This window comes from Globicephala melas, chromosome 16, assembly GCF_963455315.2.
Source record: "Globicephala melas chromosome 16, mGloMel1.2, whole genome shotgun sequence".
In the NCBI taxonomy this organism is placed as follows: Eukaryota; Metazoa; Chordata; class Mammalia; order Artiodactyla; family Delphinidae; genus Globicephala; species Globicephala melas.
The window spans coordinates 21,068,154-21,083,524 of NC_083329.1; positions in this window are offsets into that span (position 1 = coordinate 21,068,154).

Below are 15,371 nucleotides of genomic sequence, written 5' to 3' on the forward strand. Positions count from 1 at the left end.
ACTTATACCATTATCTGTGTCAGGCTTTTGTGTAATAAGTAGAACAGTAATCTAATCTATTACTATGGTTATGATTTCAGAGAGTAGAAATAAATAAGTAAATGAACAAATAGGTGTATTTCATGTGTGTTAAATCATACAATGTAAACTTTGCGCTAATCCGGTTTAATGGTGTGGGTCAAAAGAGCTAACAGTCGTTGGAATTATACCACACACTTCTCCTCATTCATTATTAAGAATCCCACAATGAGATAGTATATATCAGCTAAGAGAAAACAGCCAGGATTTATTTTTTATCAATTAAAAAATTTAACCCTTTCCTTAATGCTAAAACCATTTTTTCCCCTTAAGTCCCCAGGCATATTCATGTCTCAGCCCAGCAAATTATTTGCAACATTTTGGAGAGACAATGGGAATGCAATGCTGCCTTTGTAATGCTTTTTCTTCCAATGTTTTATTAATTTAATTATATAAAGCAATCATTTTTACTGTACTAGTAATAGAAAATATAGTTAAGAGAAACAAAATAGAAGTCATCCAGATATAACAACCCCTAAGAGCTTCTTGTATGTATACCCCAATTAATTATTGGTACATTTGTTGGCCAAAAAGTTCCTCTGGTTTTTAAGTAAAAATAAAAGACTCATTTTTCATTTTCACCAAGAACTTCACTGATCAACTTATTCACTGTTTTGTTCCCCTATCTTCTGACATTTTTAGGCAACTTCATAATTCTGTCTTCCCAAAACTTTTTATCTTTTTGACCAAAGAACTGTTCTAGGTGCCTTTTACAGTCTTCCAGGGAATTGAAATTTTTTCCATTAAGAGAATTTTGTAAAGACCGAAATAAATGGAAATCCGAAGGGGCAATGTCTGGTGAATACAGCGGATGAATCAGAACCTCCCAGCCAAGCTGTAACAGCTTTTGCCTGGTCATCAAAGAAACATGTGGTCTTGCGTTATCCTGATGGAAGATTATGAATTTTCTGTTGACTAATTCTGGATGCTTTTGCTTTCAGTTGGTCTAATTGGGAGCATTACTTGTTGGAACTGATCGTTTGGTTTTCTGGAAGGAGCTCATAATAGAGGACTCCCTTCCAATCCCACCATATATACAACATCACCTTCCCTGGATGAACACCGACCTTTGTTGTGGTTGGTGGTGGTTCATTTCGCTTGCCTCACAATCTCTTCTGTTCCACGTTATCGTACAGTATTCATTTTCACTGTCCGTCACAATTTGTTTTAAAACAGAACGTTTTTGTTATGTTTAAGTAGAGAATCGCATGCGGAAATATGGTGAAGAAGGTTTTTTTCTCTTAGCTTATGTGAAACCCAAACATCAAAGCGATTCACATAACCAAGCTGGTGCAAATGATTTTCAACGTTTGATTTGGATATTTTGAGTATATCGGCTCTCTCTCGAGTGGTGTAACGCTGATTGTTCTTAATGTCTCGATTTGATCACTATCAACTTCAATTGGTCTACTCGATGATGGAGCATTGTCCTGCGAGAAATATCCAGCAGAAACGTCACAAACCACTTTTGACACGTTCAATCAGTAATAGCACCTTCTCCATACACTGCACAAGTCTTTTTGTGTGTTTCAGTTGTGTTTTTACCTTTCTTGAAATAATAAAGCATAATATGCTGAAAATGTTGCTTTACTTCCATCTTTAATATTAAAATGGCTACACAAAAATTCACCAATTTTGTTAAGTTTTTTTTAAATGCACGCTGATATGACAGCTGTCACAATACAATCTAACAAAATGTTTCGAATGAAGTTGAAGACAACTAAGTGCTACTAGAACCATCTTATGGAAAATACGGAAGAAACTTTTTGGCCAATCCAATGTAACAAAACACTGCAAAACATGGTAAAACAATGACAACAATTATTTTGCTCATAAGTCTGCAAGTTGTGCAGGGCTGATGGGTTCAGCTCCTCTTTGCTCATTGGCATAGGTTGGAGTGTTTTTTTTTTTTTTTTTTTTGCGGCACGTGGGCCTCTCACTGTTGTGGCCTCTCCCGCTGTGGAGCACAGGCTCTGGACGCGCAGGCTCAGCAGCCATGGCTCACGGGCCCAGCCACTCCGCGGCATGTGGGATCCTCCCAGACCGGGGCACGAACCCGTATCCCCCCCATCGGCAGGAGGACTCTCAACCACTGCGCCACCAGGGAAGCCCGGTTGGAGTGTTTTGACTACTAGGACTGGAACCATCTGAAGACACCCTTGCTCACATATCTGATGCTGTTTCTGGGACCTCAGCCGGAGCTGTGGCTGAAGAAACTCCACATGTCCTTCCTATGTAGCTGTTTGGCTTCTTTGCAGCATAATAGCTGTGTTCCAGGGGCAAATATGTCAACCAGTTCAAGCAAAAGCTGTTTTGGCCTATTTTTTGGAAGTTTTTACATTTTAAAAAATTTAAACATGTAAAACAGTTGCAAATTTAGTACACCAGAGTTTCTGAATACCTTTCATTCAGCTTCCCCTAATGTGAATAATTTATATAATCATGGCACAATTATCAAAATTCAGAAATTAGCATTGTTATAATACTGTAACTAAACATTAGACTTTATTCAGACTACACAAGTTTTTCCACCACCGTCTTTTCTTTTCCAGAATCCAATCCAGTATACCACATTACCTTTATCTGTCCTGCCTCCTTAGTCTCTTACACTCTTTAACAGGCTTTTGGTCCTCCTTTGTATTTCATGGTGTTGATACTTTCGAAAAGTTCTGGTCTGTATATTTTAGAATGTCCTTCAAATTCGGTTTATCTACCTTCTCTCATGGTTGGATTGAAGTTATGCATTATTAGGAAGAATAATACAGAGGTGATGTGCCTTTCTCAGTACATAATATCAAGGAGCTGATGATGTTGATATGTTTTTTAACATATACTGTATCTTGATTGCTTGGTTCAAGTGATGTTTGCCAGGTTTCTGTATCGTAAAGTTTTTATTCTTCCCTTTGTGATTAACAAATTCTTTGGGAAAGATACTGAGGCTATGGAAGTATACTATTTCTCCTTAAACTCTGCCCTCTAAATTTAGCACTTATTGGTGATCTTGCCTGTTATTTCTGTTATTTTACGTTTTACCACTACAATTTAGCCTTGGGAGTCACAGTGTCAATTCAATTCTTGTTACATCCCCTCTCTGATCATGAGATGAACTGTATTGGCTGGCCATCTTTAAAAATACAATCTGCTACAGGAACTTTCAGTATTTTTTCCTTCTGCATTTACAGTTTCTTTTTCATACACAAAAATGGAGTGGCATACTGTTTTCTTATGTCTTCTTAATTAATAAAATAGAATGAGGATATTTTCATATCAGTGAATATAGATGGCCGTGATGATTTATTTTGGGTGGTAAAATATACACAATATAAAAGTTATCATTTTAAGTGTGTAATTCAGTGGCATTAAGTACATTCACAATGTTCATAGTCATTCATAAGCATCACCAGTAGCCATTTTCAGAATTTTTCATCATCTAAAACAGAAACTTTGTACCCTTTAAACAATAACACCTCATTCCCTTCAGCCCCTAGTAATCACTCTAGAAACCACTATGCCACTGTCTATGAATTTGCAGATTCTAGATACTTCATATAAGTGGAATCATACAGTATTCGTCCTTTTGTGTCTGGCTTATTTAACTTGGCATAATGTTTTCAAGTTTCATCAGTGTTGTAACATGCATCAGAATTTCACTCCTTTTTAAGGCTGAATGATATTCCATTTTAAGTACATACTATGTTTTGTTCATCCATGGATCTTCCTATAGAAATTTAAGTTGTTTCCACCTTTGGGCTATTGCAAACAATGCTGCCATGAACACTGACGCACATGTATCTCTTCAAGTCTTTACTTTCAGTTCTTTTGGTTGTATACCCAGAAGTGTAACTGCTAGATCATATAGTAATTCTATGTGTAACTTTTTGAGAAATGACTAAACTGTTTAGACAGTGACTGTATCACTTTGCTTTCCCTCCACCAATAAACAAGTGTTCCAATTTCTTCATGTCTTTACCAACATGTATAACTTTTCATTTTTTGGTAACAGTCATTCTAATGGGTGGGAAGTGGTATCTTATTGTAGTTATGATTTGCATTTCCCTAATGACAAGTGATGTTTTCATGTACTTATCGGCCACTTGTATGTCTTCTTTGGAGAAATGTCTATTCAAGTCCTTCGCTCATTTTTTAATTCAGTTGTTGTTGTGATGGCGTTTAATGGTCACGTAGCTATTAGTTATTTAACCAGGAGTATATTTCTGGATATATACTGTAACACATTAAAAATGAGGCTTCTGTGGCAGACCCAGGCTCCATTCTGCGCACACCCCAACTTGTGCCCTAGATCACACTCCAGTACTTTTGGGCTGTCTCTGCACAGCCAACTCCAGTCCTCTCCCTGGATCAGTCAGAGTTTCAGCACCCAGCCCTTGCACGCACCAGCAGATGCACATCTCTGGCTGGGGAGTGCAACAAGGTGGCCAGGACCATCTGTGCTGGTTTTGCCTGCTGCAGGAGGCTGCTGAACTCGTCTCTGAGCCCCTGAAGCTCCCTATCTCTCCCAGCTGATCTCCCAGCTGTGAAGGGGGTTCCCAGGGTGAGGGAATCTTTCTTTCTCTTTAACAGCTCCCTCCCAGGGGCACAGGTCCCATCCTGATTCCTTCTTTTTCTTTTGTCCTACCTGGTTACTTGGTGATCTTTCTTGCAGCTTTGGTTGTATAACATCTGCCGGTGTTCAGTGGGTATTCTGTGAGAATTACGTCACATGTAGATGTATTTTTGGTGTATTTGTGAAAGGAGGTGAGCTCCATGTCCTTCTATCCCATGTCTTATCTCTGCTCCAGGTTACATGTATTTGAAAACACACCTCATTTTTCACACCTCTCATGTGCTTGTTGGCCATCTACATGTATGTCTTCTTTGGAAAAATGTCTATTCACATCCTCTGCCCATTTTTTAATCAGCATTTTTTTGCTGTTGAGTTGTAAGAGTCCTTTATATATCTGACATATTAATCCCTTATTAGATATATGATTTGCAAATATTTTGCAAATATGTGAATGGCTATAACTTGGAATAAAGAGTAAGACCTGAACTGCAAGCTCAAGTACTTAGTTTCTTCTGCTATAACAAATGTATCATCTGTATATCCTGAGATCAAGGGTAGAAGAGAGGGAACAGAAGAGAAATTTTCAAAAAGAGGCCAGATAAAGGAGCTAAAGGGGAGCTTAGCATGCTGCCTTGGGGAAAGCCAGAGAGAGGGACCCTGTAAGCAGAACTGCCCAAAAGTCCCTTCAGAGTATAGCAAGCCCAGGAAGGAGCAGCAGGGATTAGGTGGTGAGATTTCTTTTCTGGGGAAGTGTGCAATGCAATCCACACCCAGCACCCTCCAGCCCAAGTGCGTTATCTCCTTCTATATTGCTCATTAATGCTTTGAAAGTGTCTTCCTCTGGATCCAATTTGACACGTGAACCAAGCCAAGGAGAGGCTGTATCACAGATTTCAAGAGCAGCATAAAGTGTGAAGTACTGAATGATTGGACATGAAACTATGAGAAGTAGAAATAAAAAGAAAACTTCTCACTTGTGTTAATGTTAAAGCATTTGCTTCATGTTGCATTAGCCTCATTTTATAGATGGAACATAAAATTAACAATGTGTGTGTTTTGCGTTCGTGTCAGTTCCAGAGCACACACCTCTTGCTTCCAAATCCAGCTCCTCACTTGGTCTGCTTACGTACAACCCATTTCTTTCCCCAGGGAAGAGCATCTCTTACCTGGAGTAAGATGTGCACCCTAATATCCACCTGGAACTTGTGGGCTAAATCTTCAGAGCCCTGTGAACATCTAAGTTTGCAGAGTCCTGCCATGGTCTAAATCACAAAGACTGAGCTTTCAGGCAGCAGTACACTGGTGCAGAGATGTCACAACCGCCTGCTTGACTGTCTTATATGCTCAAATCCACTATTGTCTCCTAGATCAGGGCAGTCCCTTCATAAGCAGCGAAATGACTTGGAAACATAAAGCATTGGTGATACTCTTCTCAGTGATGCCATACTTTTCAAATTTAATGATGGAAGAGGGGGAAGATGACTACATTTCTTTTGCTTTGCACGTTGATGATCCGAACTCATTTTTTATTTAAAGCTCTCTCTAGGGCATCAAATAATTTACATGAACACAATTAAATGATGAGTCATCCTGTCTTCTCTGCCTTAAAACAGTCTTGTTCTTGGCAGCTTGTAACTTAACCATGCAGTTTTCTGCCATATCTATTTGAGGCTGATAGAAGCAGGAATTATGCAAGGTTGTGATGGTAGCAACTCAAGGCTGAACAGGAATTGGAATCCAGTTGAAGCAAAGAATGTACCAGGTTTCAGGGGCCAGAGCAGACACAGAATAATCTTTGAGAAGTGGGTATGTCTGGATGAAATTTGTGAGTAATATCTTACTTGTATCTCATTTGCCAGTTATACTTTGGAGTTAGTCAGTTTTATTTTTATTTGTATATAAGGTTAAAAATTTGAATCACTTTTTATTTGCACAATTAATTTAAGTCTATTCTATATGCCAAAAGCCACAACAACAATTTTTTTCATACACGGCTCTCTAGATTATGTAAGTATCAGGCTTCTGTAAGACTTCATTTTCAATAATTCTAAAACCCAGCTGGATATTTTTGTATAACTAAAGGGATCTGCAAGATACCACCTTAATACTTTCAGAGATACCAGAAAAAGAATGATAGTCACATCCTTGATTCCTTGATGATGTCTTTGATCTTAACAGTAGTGCTCTGGATTCCTTTTTTTTTTGAAATTGCTTCAAAAATCACACATTTACTATTCTGCACTTTCTGAATGTCAGGAGTCTGGGTATTGCTTAGCTGGATCCTTTGCTTCAGAGTGTCTCACAAGGCTGCAGTAAAACTGGTAGCCGAGTCTGGGGTCTCATCTAAAAGCTTGACCAAGGACAGATCTACTTTGAAACTCATTGGGTTGCTGGCAGAATTCAATAGCTCAAGGGTTATTAGACTAAGGGCCTTAGTTCCCACTGGCTGTTGGCTAGAGGCTTCCCAAAGTCTCTTGTCATGTGAACTTCTGCAGTATGGAAACTTGCTTCATCAAAGTGTAAAAGCCTAGTGGGCAATACAGAGATTCTGATAGCACAATAGAAGCCACAGTCTTATGTAGGCTAAATATGGAAGTGGCATCCCATCACCTTTGTTATGTTCTATTGGTTATAACAAGTCATTAGACTACATTTCGGGAAAGAAGATTATCCAAGAATGTGAATAGCAGGATGTGGGAATAATTGAGGTGGAGCATTCTAGAGTCTATCTGCCACAACAGTTATGCACTTACTATTTTAATTATGTGATTCAGTTAATATCATAAAGTATTGATTTAAAGGTATGAAAAGAGAATTGTTGGCATAAAAACTGCTGTGTACTTTACGAAGACATGATAAACACACCTGCAAATTTTTTCACACGTCCAATTTCTTATTATACTTTAAAGAAATAGGAATTACAACTATAGATGATCCATTATGTGATTTATGCAACAAAAACTATATAGAAATTCCATCAGCCATACTAAAAAAGGTCATGTAAATGCATCAAAAACATGGGCAGCCCTAAATATTTTAAACAAATTAACTTTTGGTGTGGATATTAGAAAAAAATTATGGAACCCACATATTAAGTGTCAATTAGGAGAAATTACCTACCAAGATAAATGCTCCTCAGAGATTTAAAGGCATCTGTCAGTAAAACTGGATTAAAGGGCAACCTTACAAAATACAATGAGTCTAAATTAATATATATTATATTTACCTATAAATGTATAACATCATAAAAATCAGAACAAGTAGTTTCTATATTCAGAAATCCAAATAAGAAATTATTTGGATTTGTTTTTGGTCCTAAAGTCCATACAATTTAAATGTTCATAGCTTTTAAATATCTAGAGACAGTTTCATTTTATAACATTGCAATTATCATATTTCTGGGCTCTCTATATTTAATTTCAATTCTGTTTGTAAACAGAATTGTTCCTGAGCTTATCTCTTCCTTGGTGAACCTTATCAAATTCAGCTAACAACAGCTTACCTTTTCAATATTCTGCCTTGAGACTCCCTCATACAGTGCTTTATGTTCACGAGGTACATTTTTGCTTTCACACTGTTACAAATATATTGCTATTTTTCTAGCCTCCTGTTATAGTTTCCATACCATCTCTTGTCCTTTCTCAGTGCTAATGCACTGCATTTTAAGTTTTCCTACAGCAGCACACAACTTTCAGTACTGATTTCTTTACTGGTTGATTATTATGACAATACTATTGCAGAACAAGCTACCCCTAAATTTAAAACAGCATTATTATTATGCTCATGGGACTGTAAGTTGGCTGTAGTTTAGCTGATCTAGACTGGCCTCAGTGTTAGGCCGCTGCTTCAGTTCATGTCTACTCTGGGTGTGACTGTTCAGAGACCTCAGCTGAAAGTACAAGAGCTACGTGGAACGTGGTCTTCTCATGGTGGATCGTCAGATCACCAGAGAAGAAGTCTACATGTGCAAACTTATTACAACCCTTTACCTGTGTCATAACTAAACCAAGTCACATGGTGAAGCCCAAACTCAGTTGGGAGAGGGATGTATATTCTGCCAACACTGTGGCTGTGGCGATGGGGAGAAAGTGTGACTCTGTTACATGGTAGTAATGAAAGGGAAACTAAACCATTAACCTACCATTGTATTAGACCCAAGTGGGTCAATCAAAGTCCTTTCCTTGGGAATAGAGACTGGAAAACTTGCTTTTGTCAGTATCATCTATACAGCGAAGCACAACCCACTCCACAATAAGATTTTGGCAAAGACAGCCTAAAGAAAGAGAAGACTGAGGCTGCTTGTATTTGTCTCTGAAACACCTATATCTTTATCATATATTACAATTTTTTAATCTTAAACTAGCTCAAGTGATACAGTATAACTTGAAACCAAATGTGCTCAACTAATATAGAAGGGCAGGGTGCTCTTGAGGCCAAAGTCATGAATCAGTTCTCCTAGAGACAAGTTTTCCAGCCCCAAGCAATCAGAGTTCATTCTACGTGGTCTCTTTCGTTTCCTTTACTTGTAAAAGTCAATGGAGGGAGCCTCTGAGTGACCCCATTGTCATGGGGAATTGGTATCTTCCACAGAACAGCAAGTGAAGACCCCCCAAGGGTGAATGAATTATACCACCACTCCATTATTAGAAAAACAACTCAGAGTGCACACTCTACAGGCAGCATGAGTGACTAGTTAAGCATTCTCTGAGTCTTTTCTTTCTGGGACCAGTTCTAGCATGCCAACTTCAGGATTATTGAATTTTTCTTATGTATGTGAAAAAAAGCAAGAATAAGCAACAGAATGAACAGGGAGCAAAAATAGTTTACTTAATAGATTTAAATGGGCTTTACAGGTAGCAATGATTTTATCTATAAAAACACTGCAGCTTGAGGTTGTGGCTGACTGAATCCTTTCATGATATACATCTTTACATGAAACTTTCTGCAGTCCTTCTTGTGCTATTGGGTTAGGAAGTCACTCACTGTGTAGTCATCACATTAAACCCAATAACTTAATGCAGTGTATAGAGCAGACCCTAAAGCTGTCCTACCGTAAGTGACGGTGGTTCTCTTTGGTTTTGGATCAGGCAGAGCACATTGTACACTTTCCAAACACTCTAGCCCCTGTGCAAAATCCATGAAGTCAGTGCCAGCTTAAGGGTACTTACTAATGAACCCGCCGTGTGTGTGTATATGTGCATGTGATGGGGTTGATGAAGTCTGCTATCTACAGAATCCCAGGAGCCAAATTTTAGAATATGTCTTTTCTCTTGATATACACTTTACAGACTTTTATTCCTACAAGGGACACTTCACTATTTACAGAAAAATTCTTTTTCTAGGCTAAATGTCAGAAGACCAATCCTACTATATTTGCCCAAGCAATGGAGGCAGGGAGTTTCATATAATATCATAGATCCTACTGATTGTGTGATGATTAACTTTTCTCATCACAAAGACAGAGTGAATGAAATCGACAGTGCCACAAAAATAATGAAACAGAAGTGCCGTAGAGTATTCCCTACCACAAAAAAAGTCAACATCTCATGGTTCTTATACAACATTTTTTCTAGTATTTTCAGAATCTCCTGATTTAACATTGAAAACACAAGTGCTTTTTTTAGTTCATTCCATACTGAGTATAGGAATAGTGGCTTTAAAATTAGAAAGGTATAAGTTTAAATATAAGAGCACAACTTGCTAGACTTGTCACTTTATTCTGTCTAAGCCTTGGTTTTATAATCTGTTAAAGAGGAGATAATAAGGCCTCCTTCTTAGAATTTTTGAGGATAATAATAGGACACTACGGGAAATTTTTTTTAGCGTAGTGTCTGGCTCTAACAAATACTTCTTTCTGTGGTTACTACTCTATTTTATTTAATTTGCAAAGTAACATTGCATACGACTCTCCCATTGTTGAAAATTAACTTGTATAGGTAGAAATTAAGGACATTACCTAATGGCATTTATCTTTCATTCATTCATATACAAATATTCACTAGACTAGGGCACGTCTATTCCTCATCAGGCTTTGAGTTGTTGAGCCATGTGTTTATAGGATTTTAAGTTAGAAAAGGTGTTAGAACTAGTTTATTTAGTCTAAACTTTCACTTTATAAATGAAGAAACAAAGATCTCAAAAGATACGGTGAATTGTTTTCAGGGGAATTAAGGTGGGTAGTGACAGCTATAAGTAGAATCTCTGTCAGACTGCTGCAGTAAAGATACTCAATCTGTTGGTGCCTCCCTATGTCCATGCCCATATCCTGGGTAGTCTCCTGTCACTGTGGCTCCGGGTTTAGGTATGTGGCTTGCTTTGGGCAATTCGACAAAGAAATCTGGCATATGTAGAGGCTCAAAAAAGGATTGTGTATTGGAAATTGAAGTACATGGAGTGATCCCTACTAAAAAAAAAAATGAGACAGCATTTCACTGTCTTATCCATCGCTCCTTGATGGGTCTTGGGATCTTGCTACTTAGATATAAAGAGGTCCAGCTACTGGTAGATAAGAGACTCTGTGGGGAGAGACACCAGTCATCCCAGGTATTCCAGACATTCCAGTCATCCTAGCCAAGGTCTCATCCCTAAACAGCTAAGCCAGAACCCAAGAAGTAGGATAGCCTGCGGAGTCCAGCCCAAGCATGTAATGTCACACCAATACAAGAAGGTGTTTTTTAATGTCATTCTGTTCTGGGGAAGTTTGTTACAAAGCAAAATCTAATGGTTATAGAACTGATTTCAGTTTATCTTGTGTTCTGCCATCTAACCTAGGGGCTGAAATTGAAGATGTTATGATTTTCTCTGAATTGATTTCCTACTAATTATTTTGCACTCACTTAAGTGGATTAACGATCTGATTTATTTTGTTCACATCTTCTTAGCTCCAGATTATGCACCTAAACTTTAAATTTCAAGTCTCATAGGCAAGAGGCAGGACAGGGGTGATTATGAGTTTATTTCAGACACTAGTACAAAGTAAACAAATCTATTGGTCCCACAACTTCTAAAATAACAATTGTTTTGAACAGCTCACCACAGGTTCCAATGTGAAAATGAAAATATCCTCTCAGAACTCTCATATAGCCTAGCATACAGGAACACCCAGCAGGAAACCAAAGGTATAACCTAGAAACAAGCCTAATTACGTAAACACTAGCGAACAAATCTAGACCACCTGCACTGTCAAGATATAGGGTTTCTTCAAAGCAGAGAGAATAAAAAAGAAAGACAATTCATCTATTGTAGTTCCATGAGAAACATGCTGTGACTGCTATGATATTCCACCAAAGTATCTGCATCACATAGCTAGATCTGAAAATATCTGTTCTGCTGGATGTCCAGCACTAGAACCAACACTTTATCAGGAACAGATTTCTAGACCTGCACTTGGGAATAATGATTGTGAATTGGATGTATAACAATGCTACTTTAAAACTTAAGACTCCTTTACAGGCACCATGTTTTGGGCCATGTACCATGCTGGCCAAGAGAATAATGGGAGGTGGACCATAGTCTCATTGACCCTGGTCTACCTGACCCTTCTGGATAGATGAGGCTGACTACACTCTAAAGATAATGATCTGAAAAATCTGAAAGAGAAATTAAGGAAACACTCCCATTTACCATGGCAACAAAAAGAATAAAATACCTAGGAATAAACCTACCTCAGGAGAAAAAAGACCTGTATACAGAAAACTATAAGACACCGATGAAAGAAACTAAAGATGATACAAACAGATGGAGAGATATACCATATTCTTGGATTGGAAGAATCAACATTGTGAAAATTATTATACTACCCAAAACAGATTCAATGCAATCCCTATCAAACTACCAATGGCATTTTTCACAGAACTAGAGCAAAAAATTTCACAATTTGTATGGAAACACAAAAGACCCCGAATAGCCAAGGCAATCTTGAGAAAGAAAAACAGAGCTGGAGGAATCAGGTTCCCTGACTTCAGACTATACTACAAAGCTACAGTAATCAAGACAGTATGGTACTGGCACAAAAACAGAAAGATAGATCAATGGAACAGGATAGAAAGCCCAGAGATGATAAACCCACACACATATGGTCACCTTATCTTTGATAAAGGAGGCAAGACGATACAATGGAGAAAAGAGTCTCTTCAATAAGTGGTGCTGGGAAAACTGGACAGCTACATGTAAAAGAATGAAATTAGAACACTCCCTAACACCATACACAAAAATAAACTCAAAATGGATTAAAGACATAAATGTAAGGCCAGAAACTATCAAACTCTTAGAGGAAAACATAGGCAGAACACTCTATGACATAAATCACAGCAAGATCCTTTTTGACCCACCTCCTAGAGAAAGGGAAATAAAAACAAAAATAAACAAATGGGACCTAATGAAACTTAAAAGCTTTTGCACAGCAAAGGAAACCATAAACAAGACCAAAAGACAACCCTCAGAATGGGAGAATATATTTGCAAATGAAGCAACTGACAAAGGATTAATCTCCAAAATATACAAGTAGCTCATGCAGCTCAATAACAAGAAAACAAACAACCCAATCCAAAAATGGGCAGAAGACCTAAACAGACATTTCTCCAAAGAAGATATACAGATTGCCAACAAACACATGAAAGGATGCTCAACATCACTAATCATTAGAGAAATGCAAATCAAAACTACAATGAGGTATCACCTCACACCAGTCAGAATGGCCATCATCAAAAAATCTACAAACAATAAATGCCAGAGAGGGTGTGGAGAAAAGGGAACCCTCTTGCACTGTTTTTGGGAATGTAAATTGATACAGCCACTATGAAGAACAATATGGAAGTTCCTTAAAAAAGTAAAAATAGAACTACCATATGACCCAGCATACCCTGAGAAAACCATAATTCAAAAATAGTCATGTACCACAATGTTCACTGCAGCTCTATTTACAATAGCCAGGACTTGGAGGCAACCTAAGTGTCCATCGACAGATGAATGGATAAAGAAGATGTGGCACATATACACAATGGAATATTACTCAACCATAAAAGGAAACGAAACTTAGTTATTTGTAGTGAGGTGGATGGACCTAGAGACTGTCATACAGAGTAAAGTCAGAAAGAGAAAAACAAATACTGTATGCTAACACATATATATGGAATATAAAAAAAAATGGTTCTGAAGAACCTAGGGGCAGGACAGGAATAAAGACACAGATGCAGAGAATGGACGTGAGGACACGGGGAGGGGCAAGGGTAAGCTGGGACAAAGTGAGAGTGGCATGGACATATATACACTATCAAATGTAAAATAGATAGCTAGTGGGAAGCAGCCACATAGCACAGAGAGATCAGCTCGGTGCTTTGTGTCCGCAAGAGGGAGGAGATATGGGGATCTATAAATGAATAGCTGATTCACTTTGTTATACAGCAGAAACTAACACACCACTGTAAAGCAATTATACTCCAATAAAGATGCTAAAAATAAATAAATTAATTAATAAAATGATCACCTGAAGTATCAAAACTTCATTACCATCTGAGTAAAATGGACAGTGAATTCAAGGGGTATCCGGGTGAAGGGACTACTCTTTGTTGGAGGAATGATGGAAGTCTTCATGAATTGGTTCCGTTAGTCCATTCTCACTGAAACTCCCTTGGTGAACCCTCCTATTTGCCCATTTGGTCTTGGCAATTCAGTTTGGGGTGTATGTGCTTTAGCTACTGCTGAGCTTCATATCTCAACTTTGGGCATTGGAAATGTTGCAACTGTAAGCTCCTGTTTTTAGATCTACCATTCTGAGTGTTCAAATATCTGCCCTAGAAGCTCTTCCTCAACTCAACCTTAGCATGATGATAATAGCTATGCTCCTACTTCCATACATGTTAAGCCCTATTGTCTTCCTCTTGAGGACCTTATCACTCTTCATTCATTCCCACTTCTCCAGATTTTAAGGTACATTTATCCTAATAATACCTCTAGTACAGTTATGTTTTCCTCCCCACACTAGCATTGCTTATTTTTACATACACCAGTGGAATTTCTATTGATCTTTTCCTTTTACTCATAACTTTGAATAAAACAGCTTCTGAATGATACACGATTTTTGTGTACCTATGAAATACCAGAGAATCTCTTTACTCTTGTAAAGCACTTGTCAACTTGAATTTAAATATCACAGTTATCTATCCACTACAAAGATAAAAGTATTCTGAGATCCTCTTAAATTTCCCAAGATATATGTTGTGACTGTTATCCTTAAATAGTATTGTAAGCATTATTTAATATTGCAGTGACTGCTGTGGGGGAAACATATATAAAATGAGGAAAACAGATTATAGATGGAAAGAATGTTGAGGAGAAGTTAAATGGTTATGTGGGCTTATTTTAGCTGTGTTGTGGGAAGCACGTGTATTTGCTTTTTAGAGCATGACTGTGATGACTCAAGCAGGCGGCAAACTAATTTACATTTGGGAAAGACTTTGTTTACTCATTTCAAAACCAGTGGTTATTAAAGGTCCTATTCAGCTATTCCCAGATGTGTCACACCTTGCTATAAATAGCCACTTTTTATTATAAGCTGTAATATGCATACTTATTCAACAAAAGAATGCAGGGCTCCACAATGCAACAGGCACTGAGCTGGCACTAATGGTTTAACAATGAACAAAAGAGACAAGGACTCTGGCTTCATGGAGCTTACATTTTAGTAAGGGACACATTCATATATTTTCTAGTGTGACTATATTTAATTACA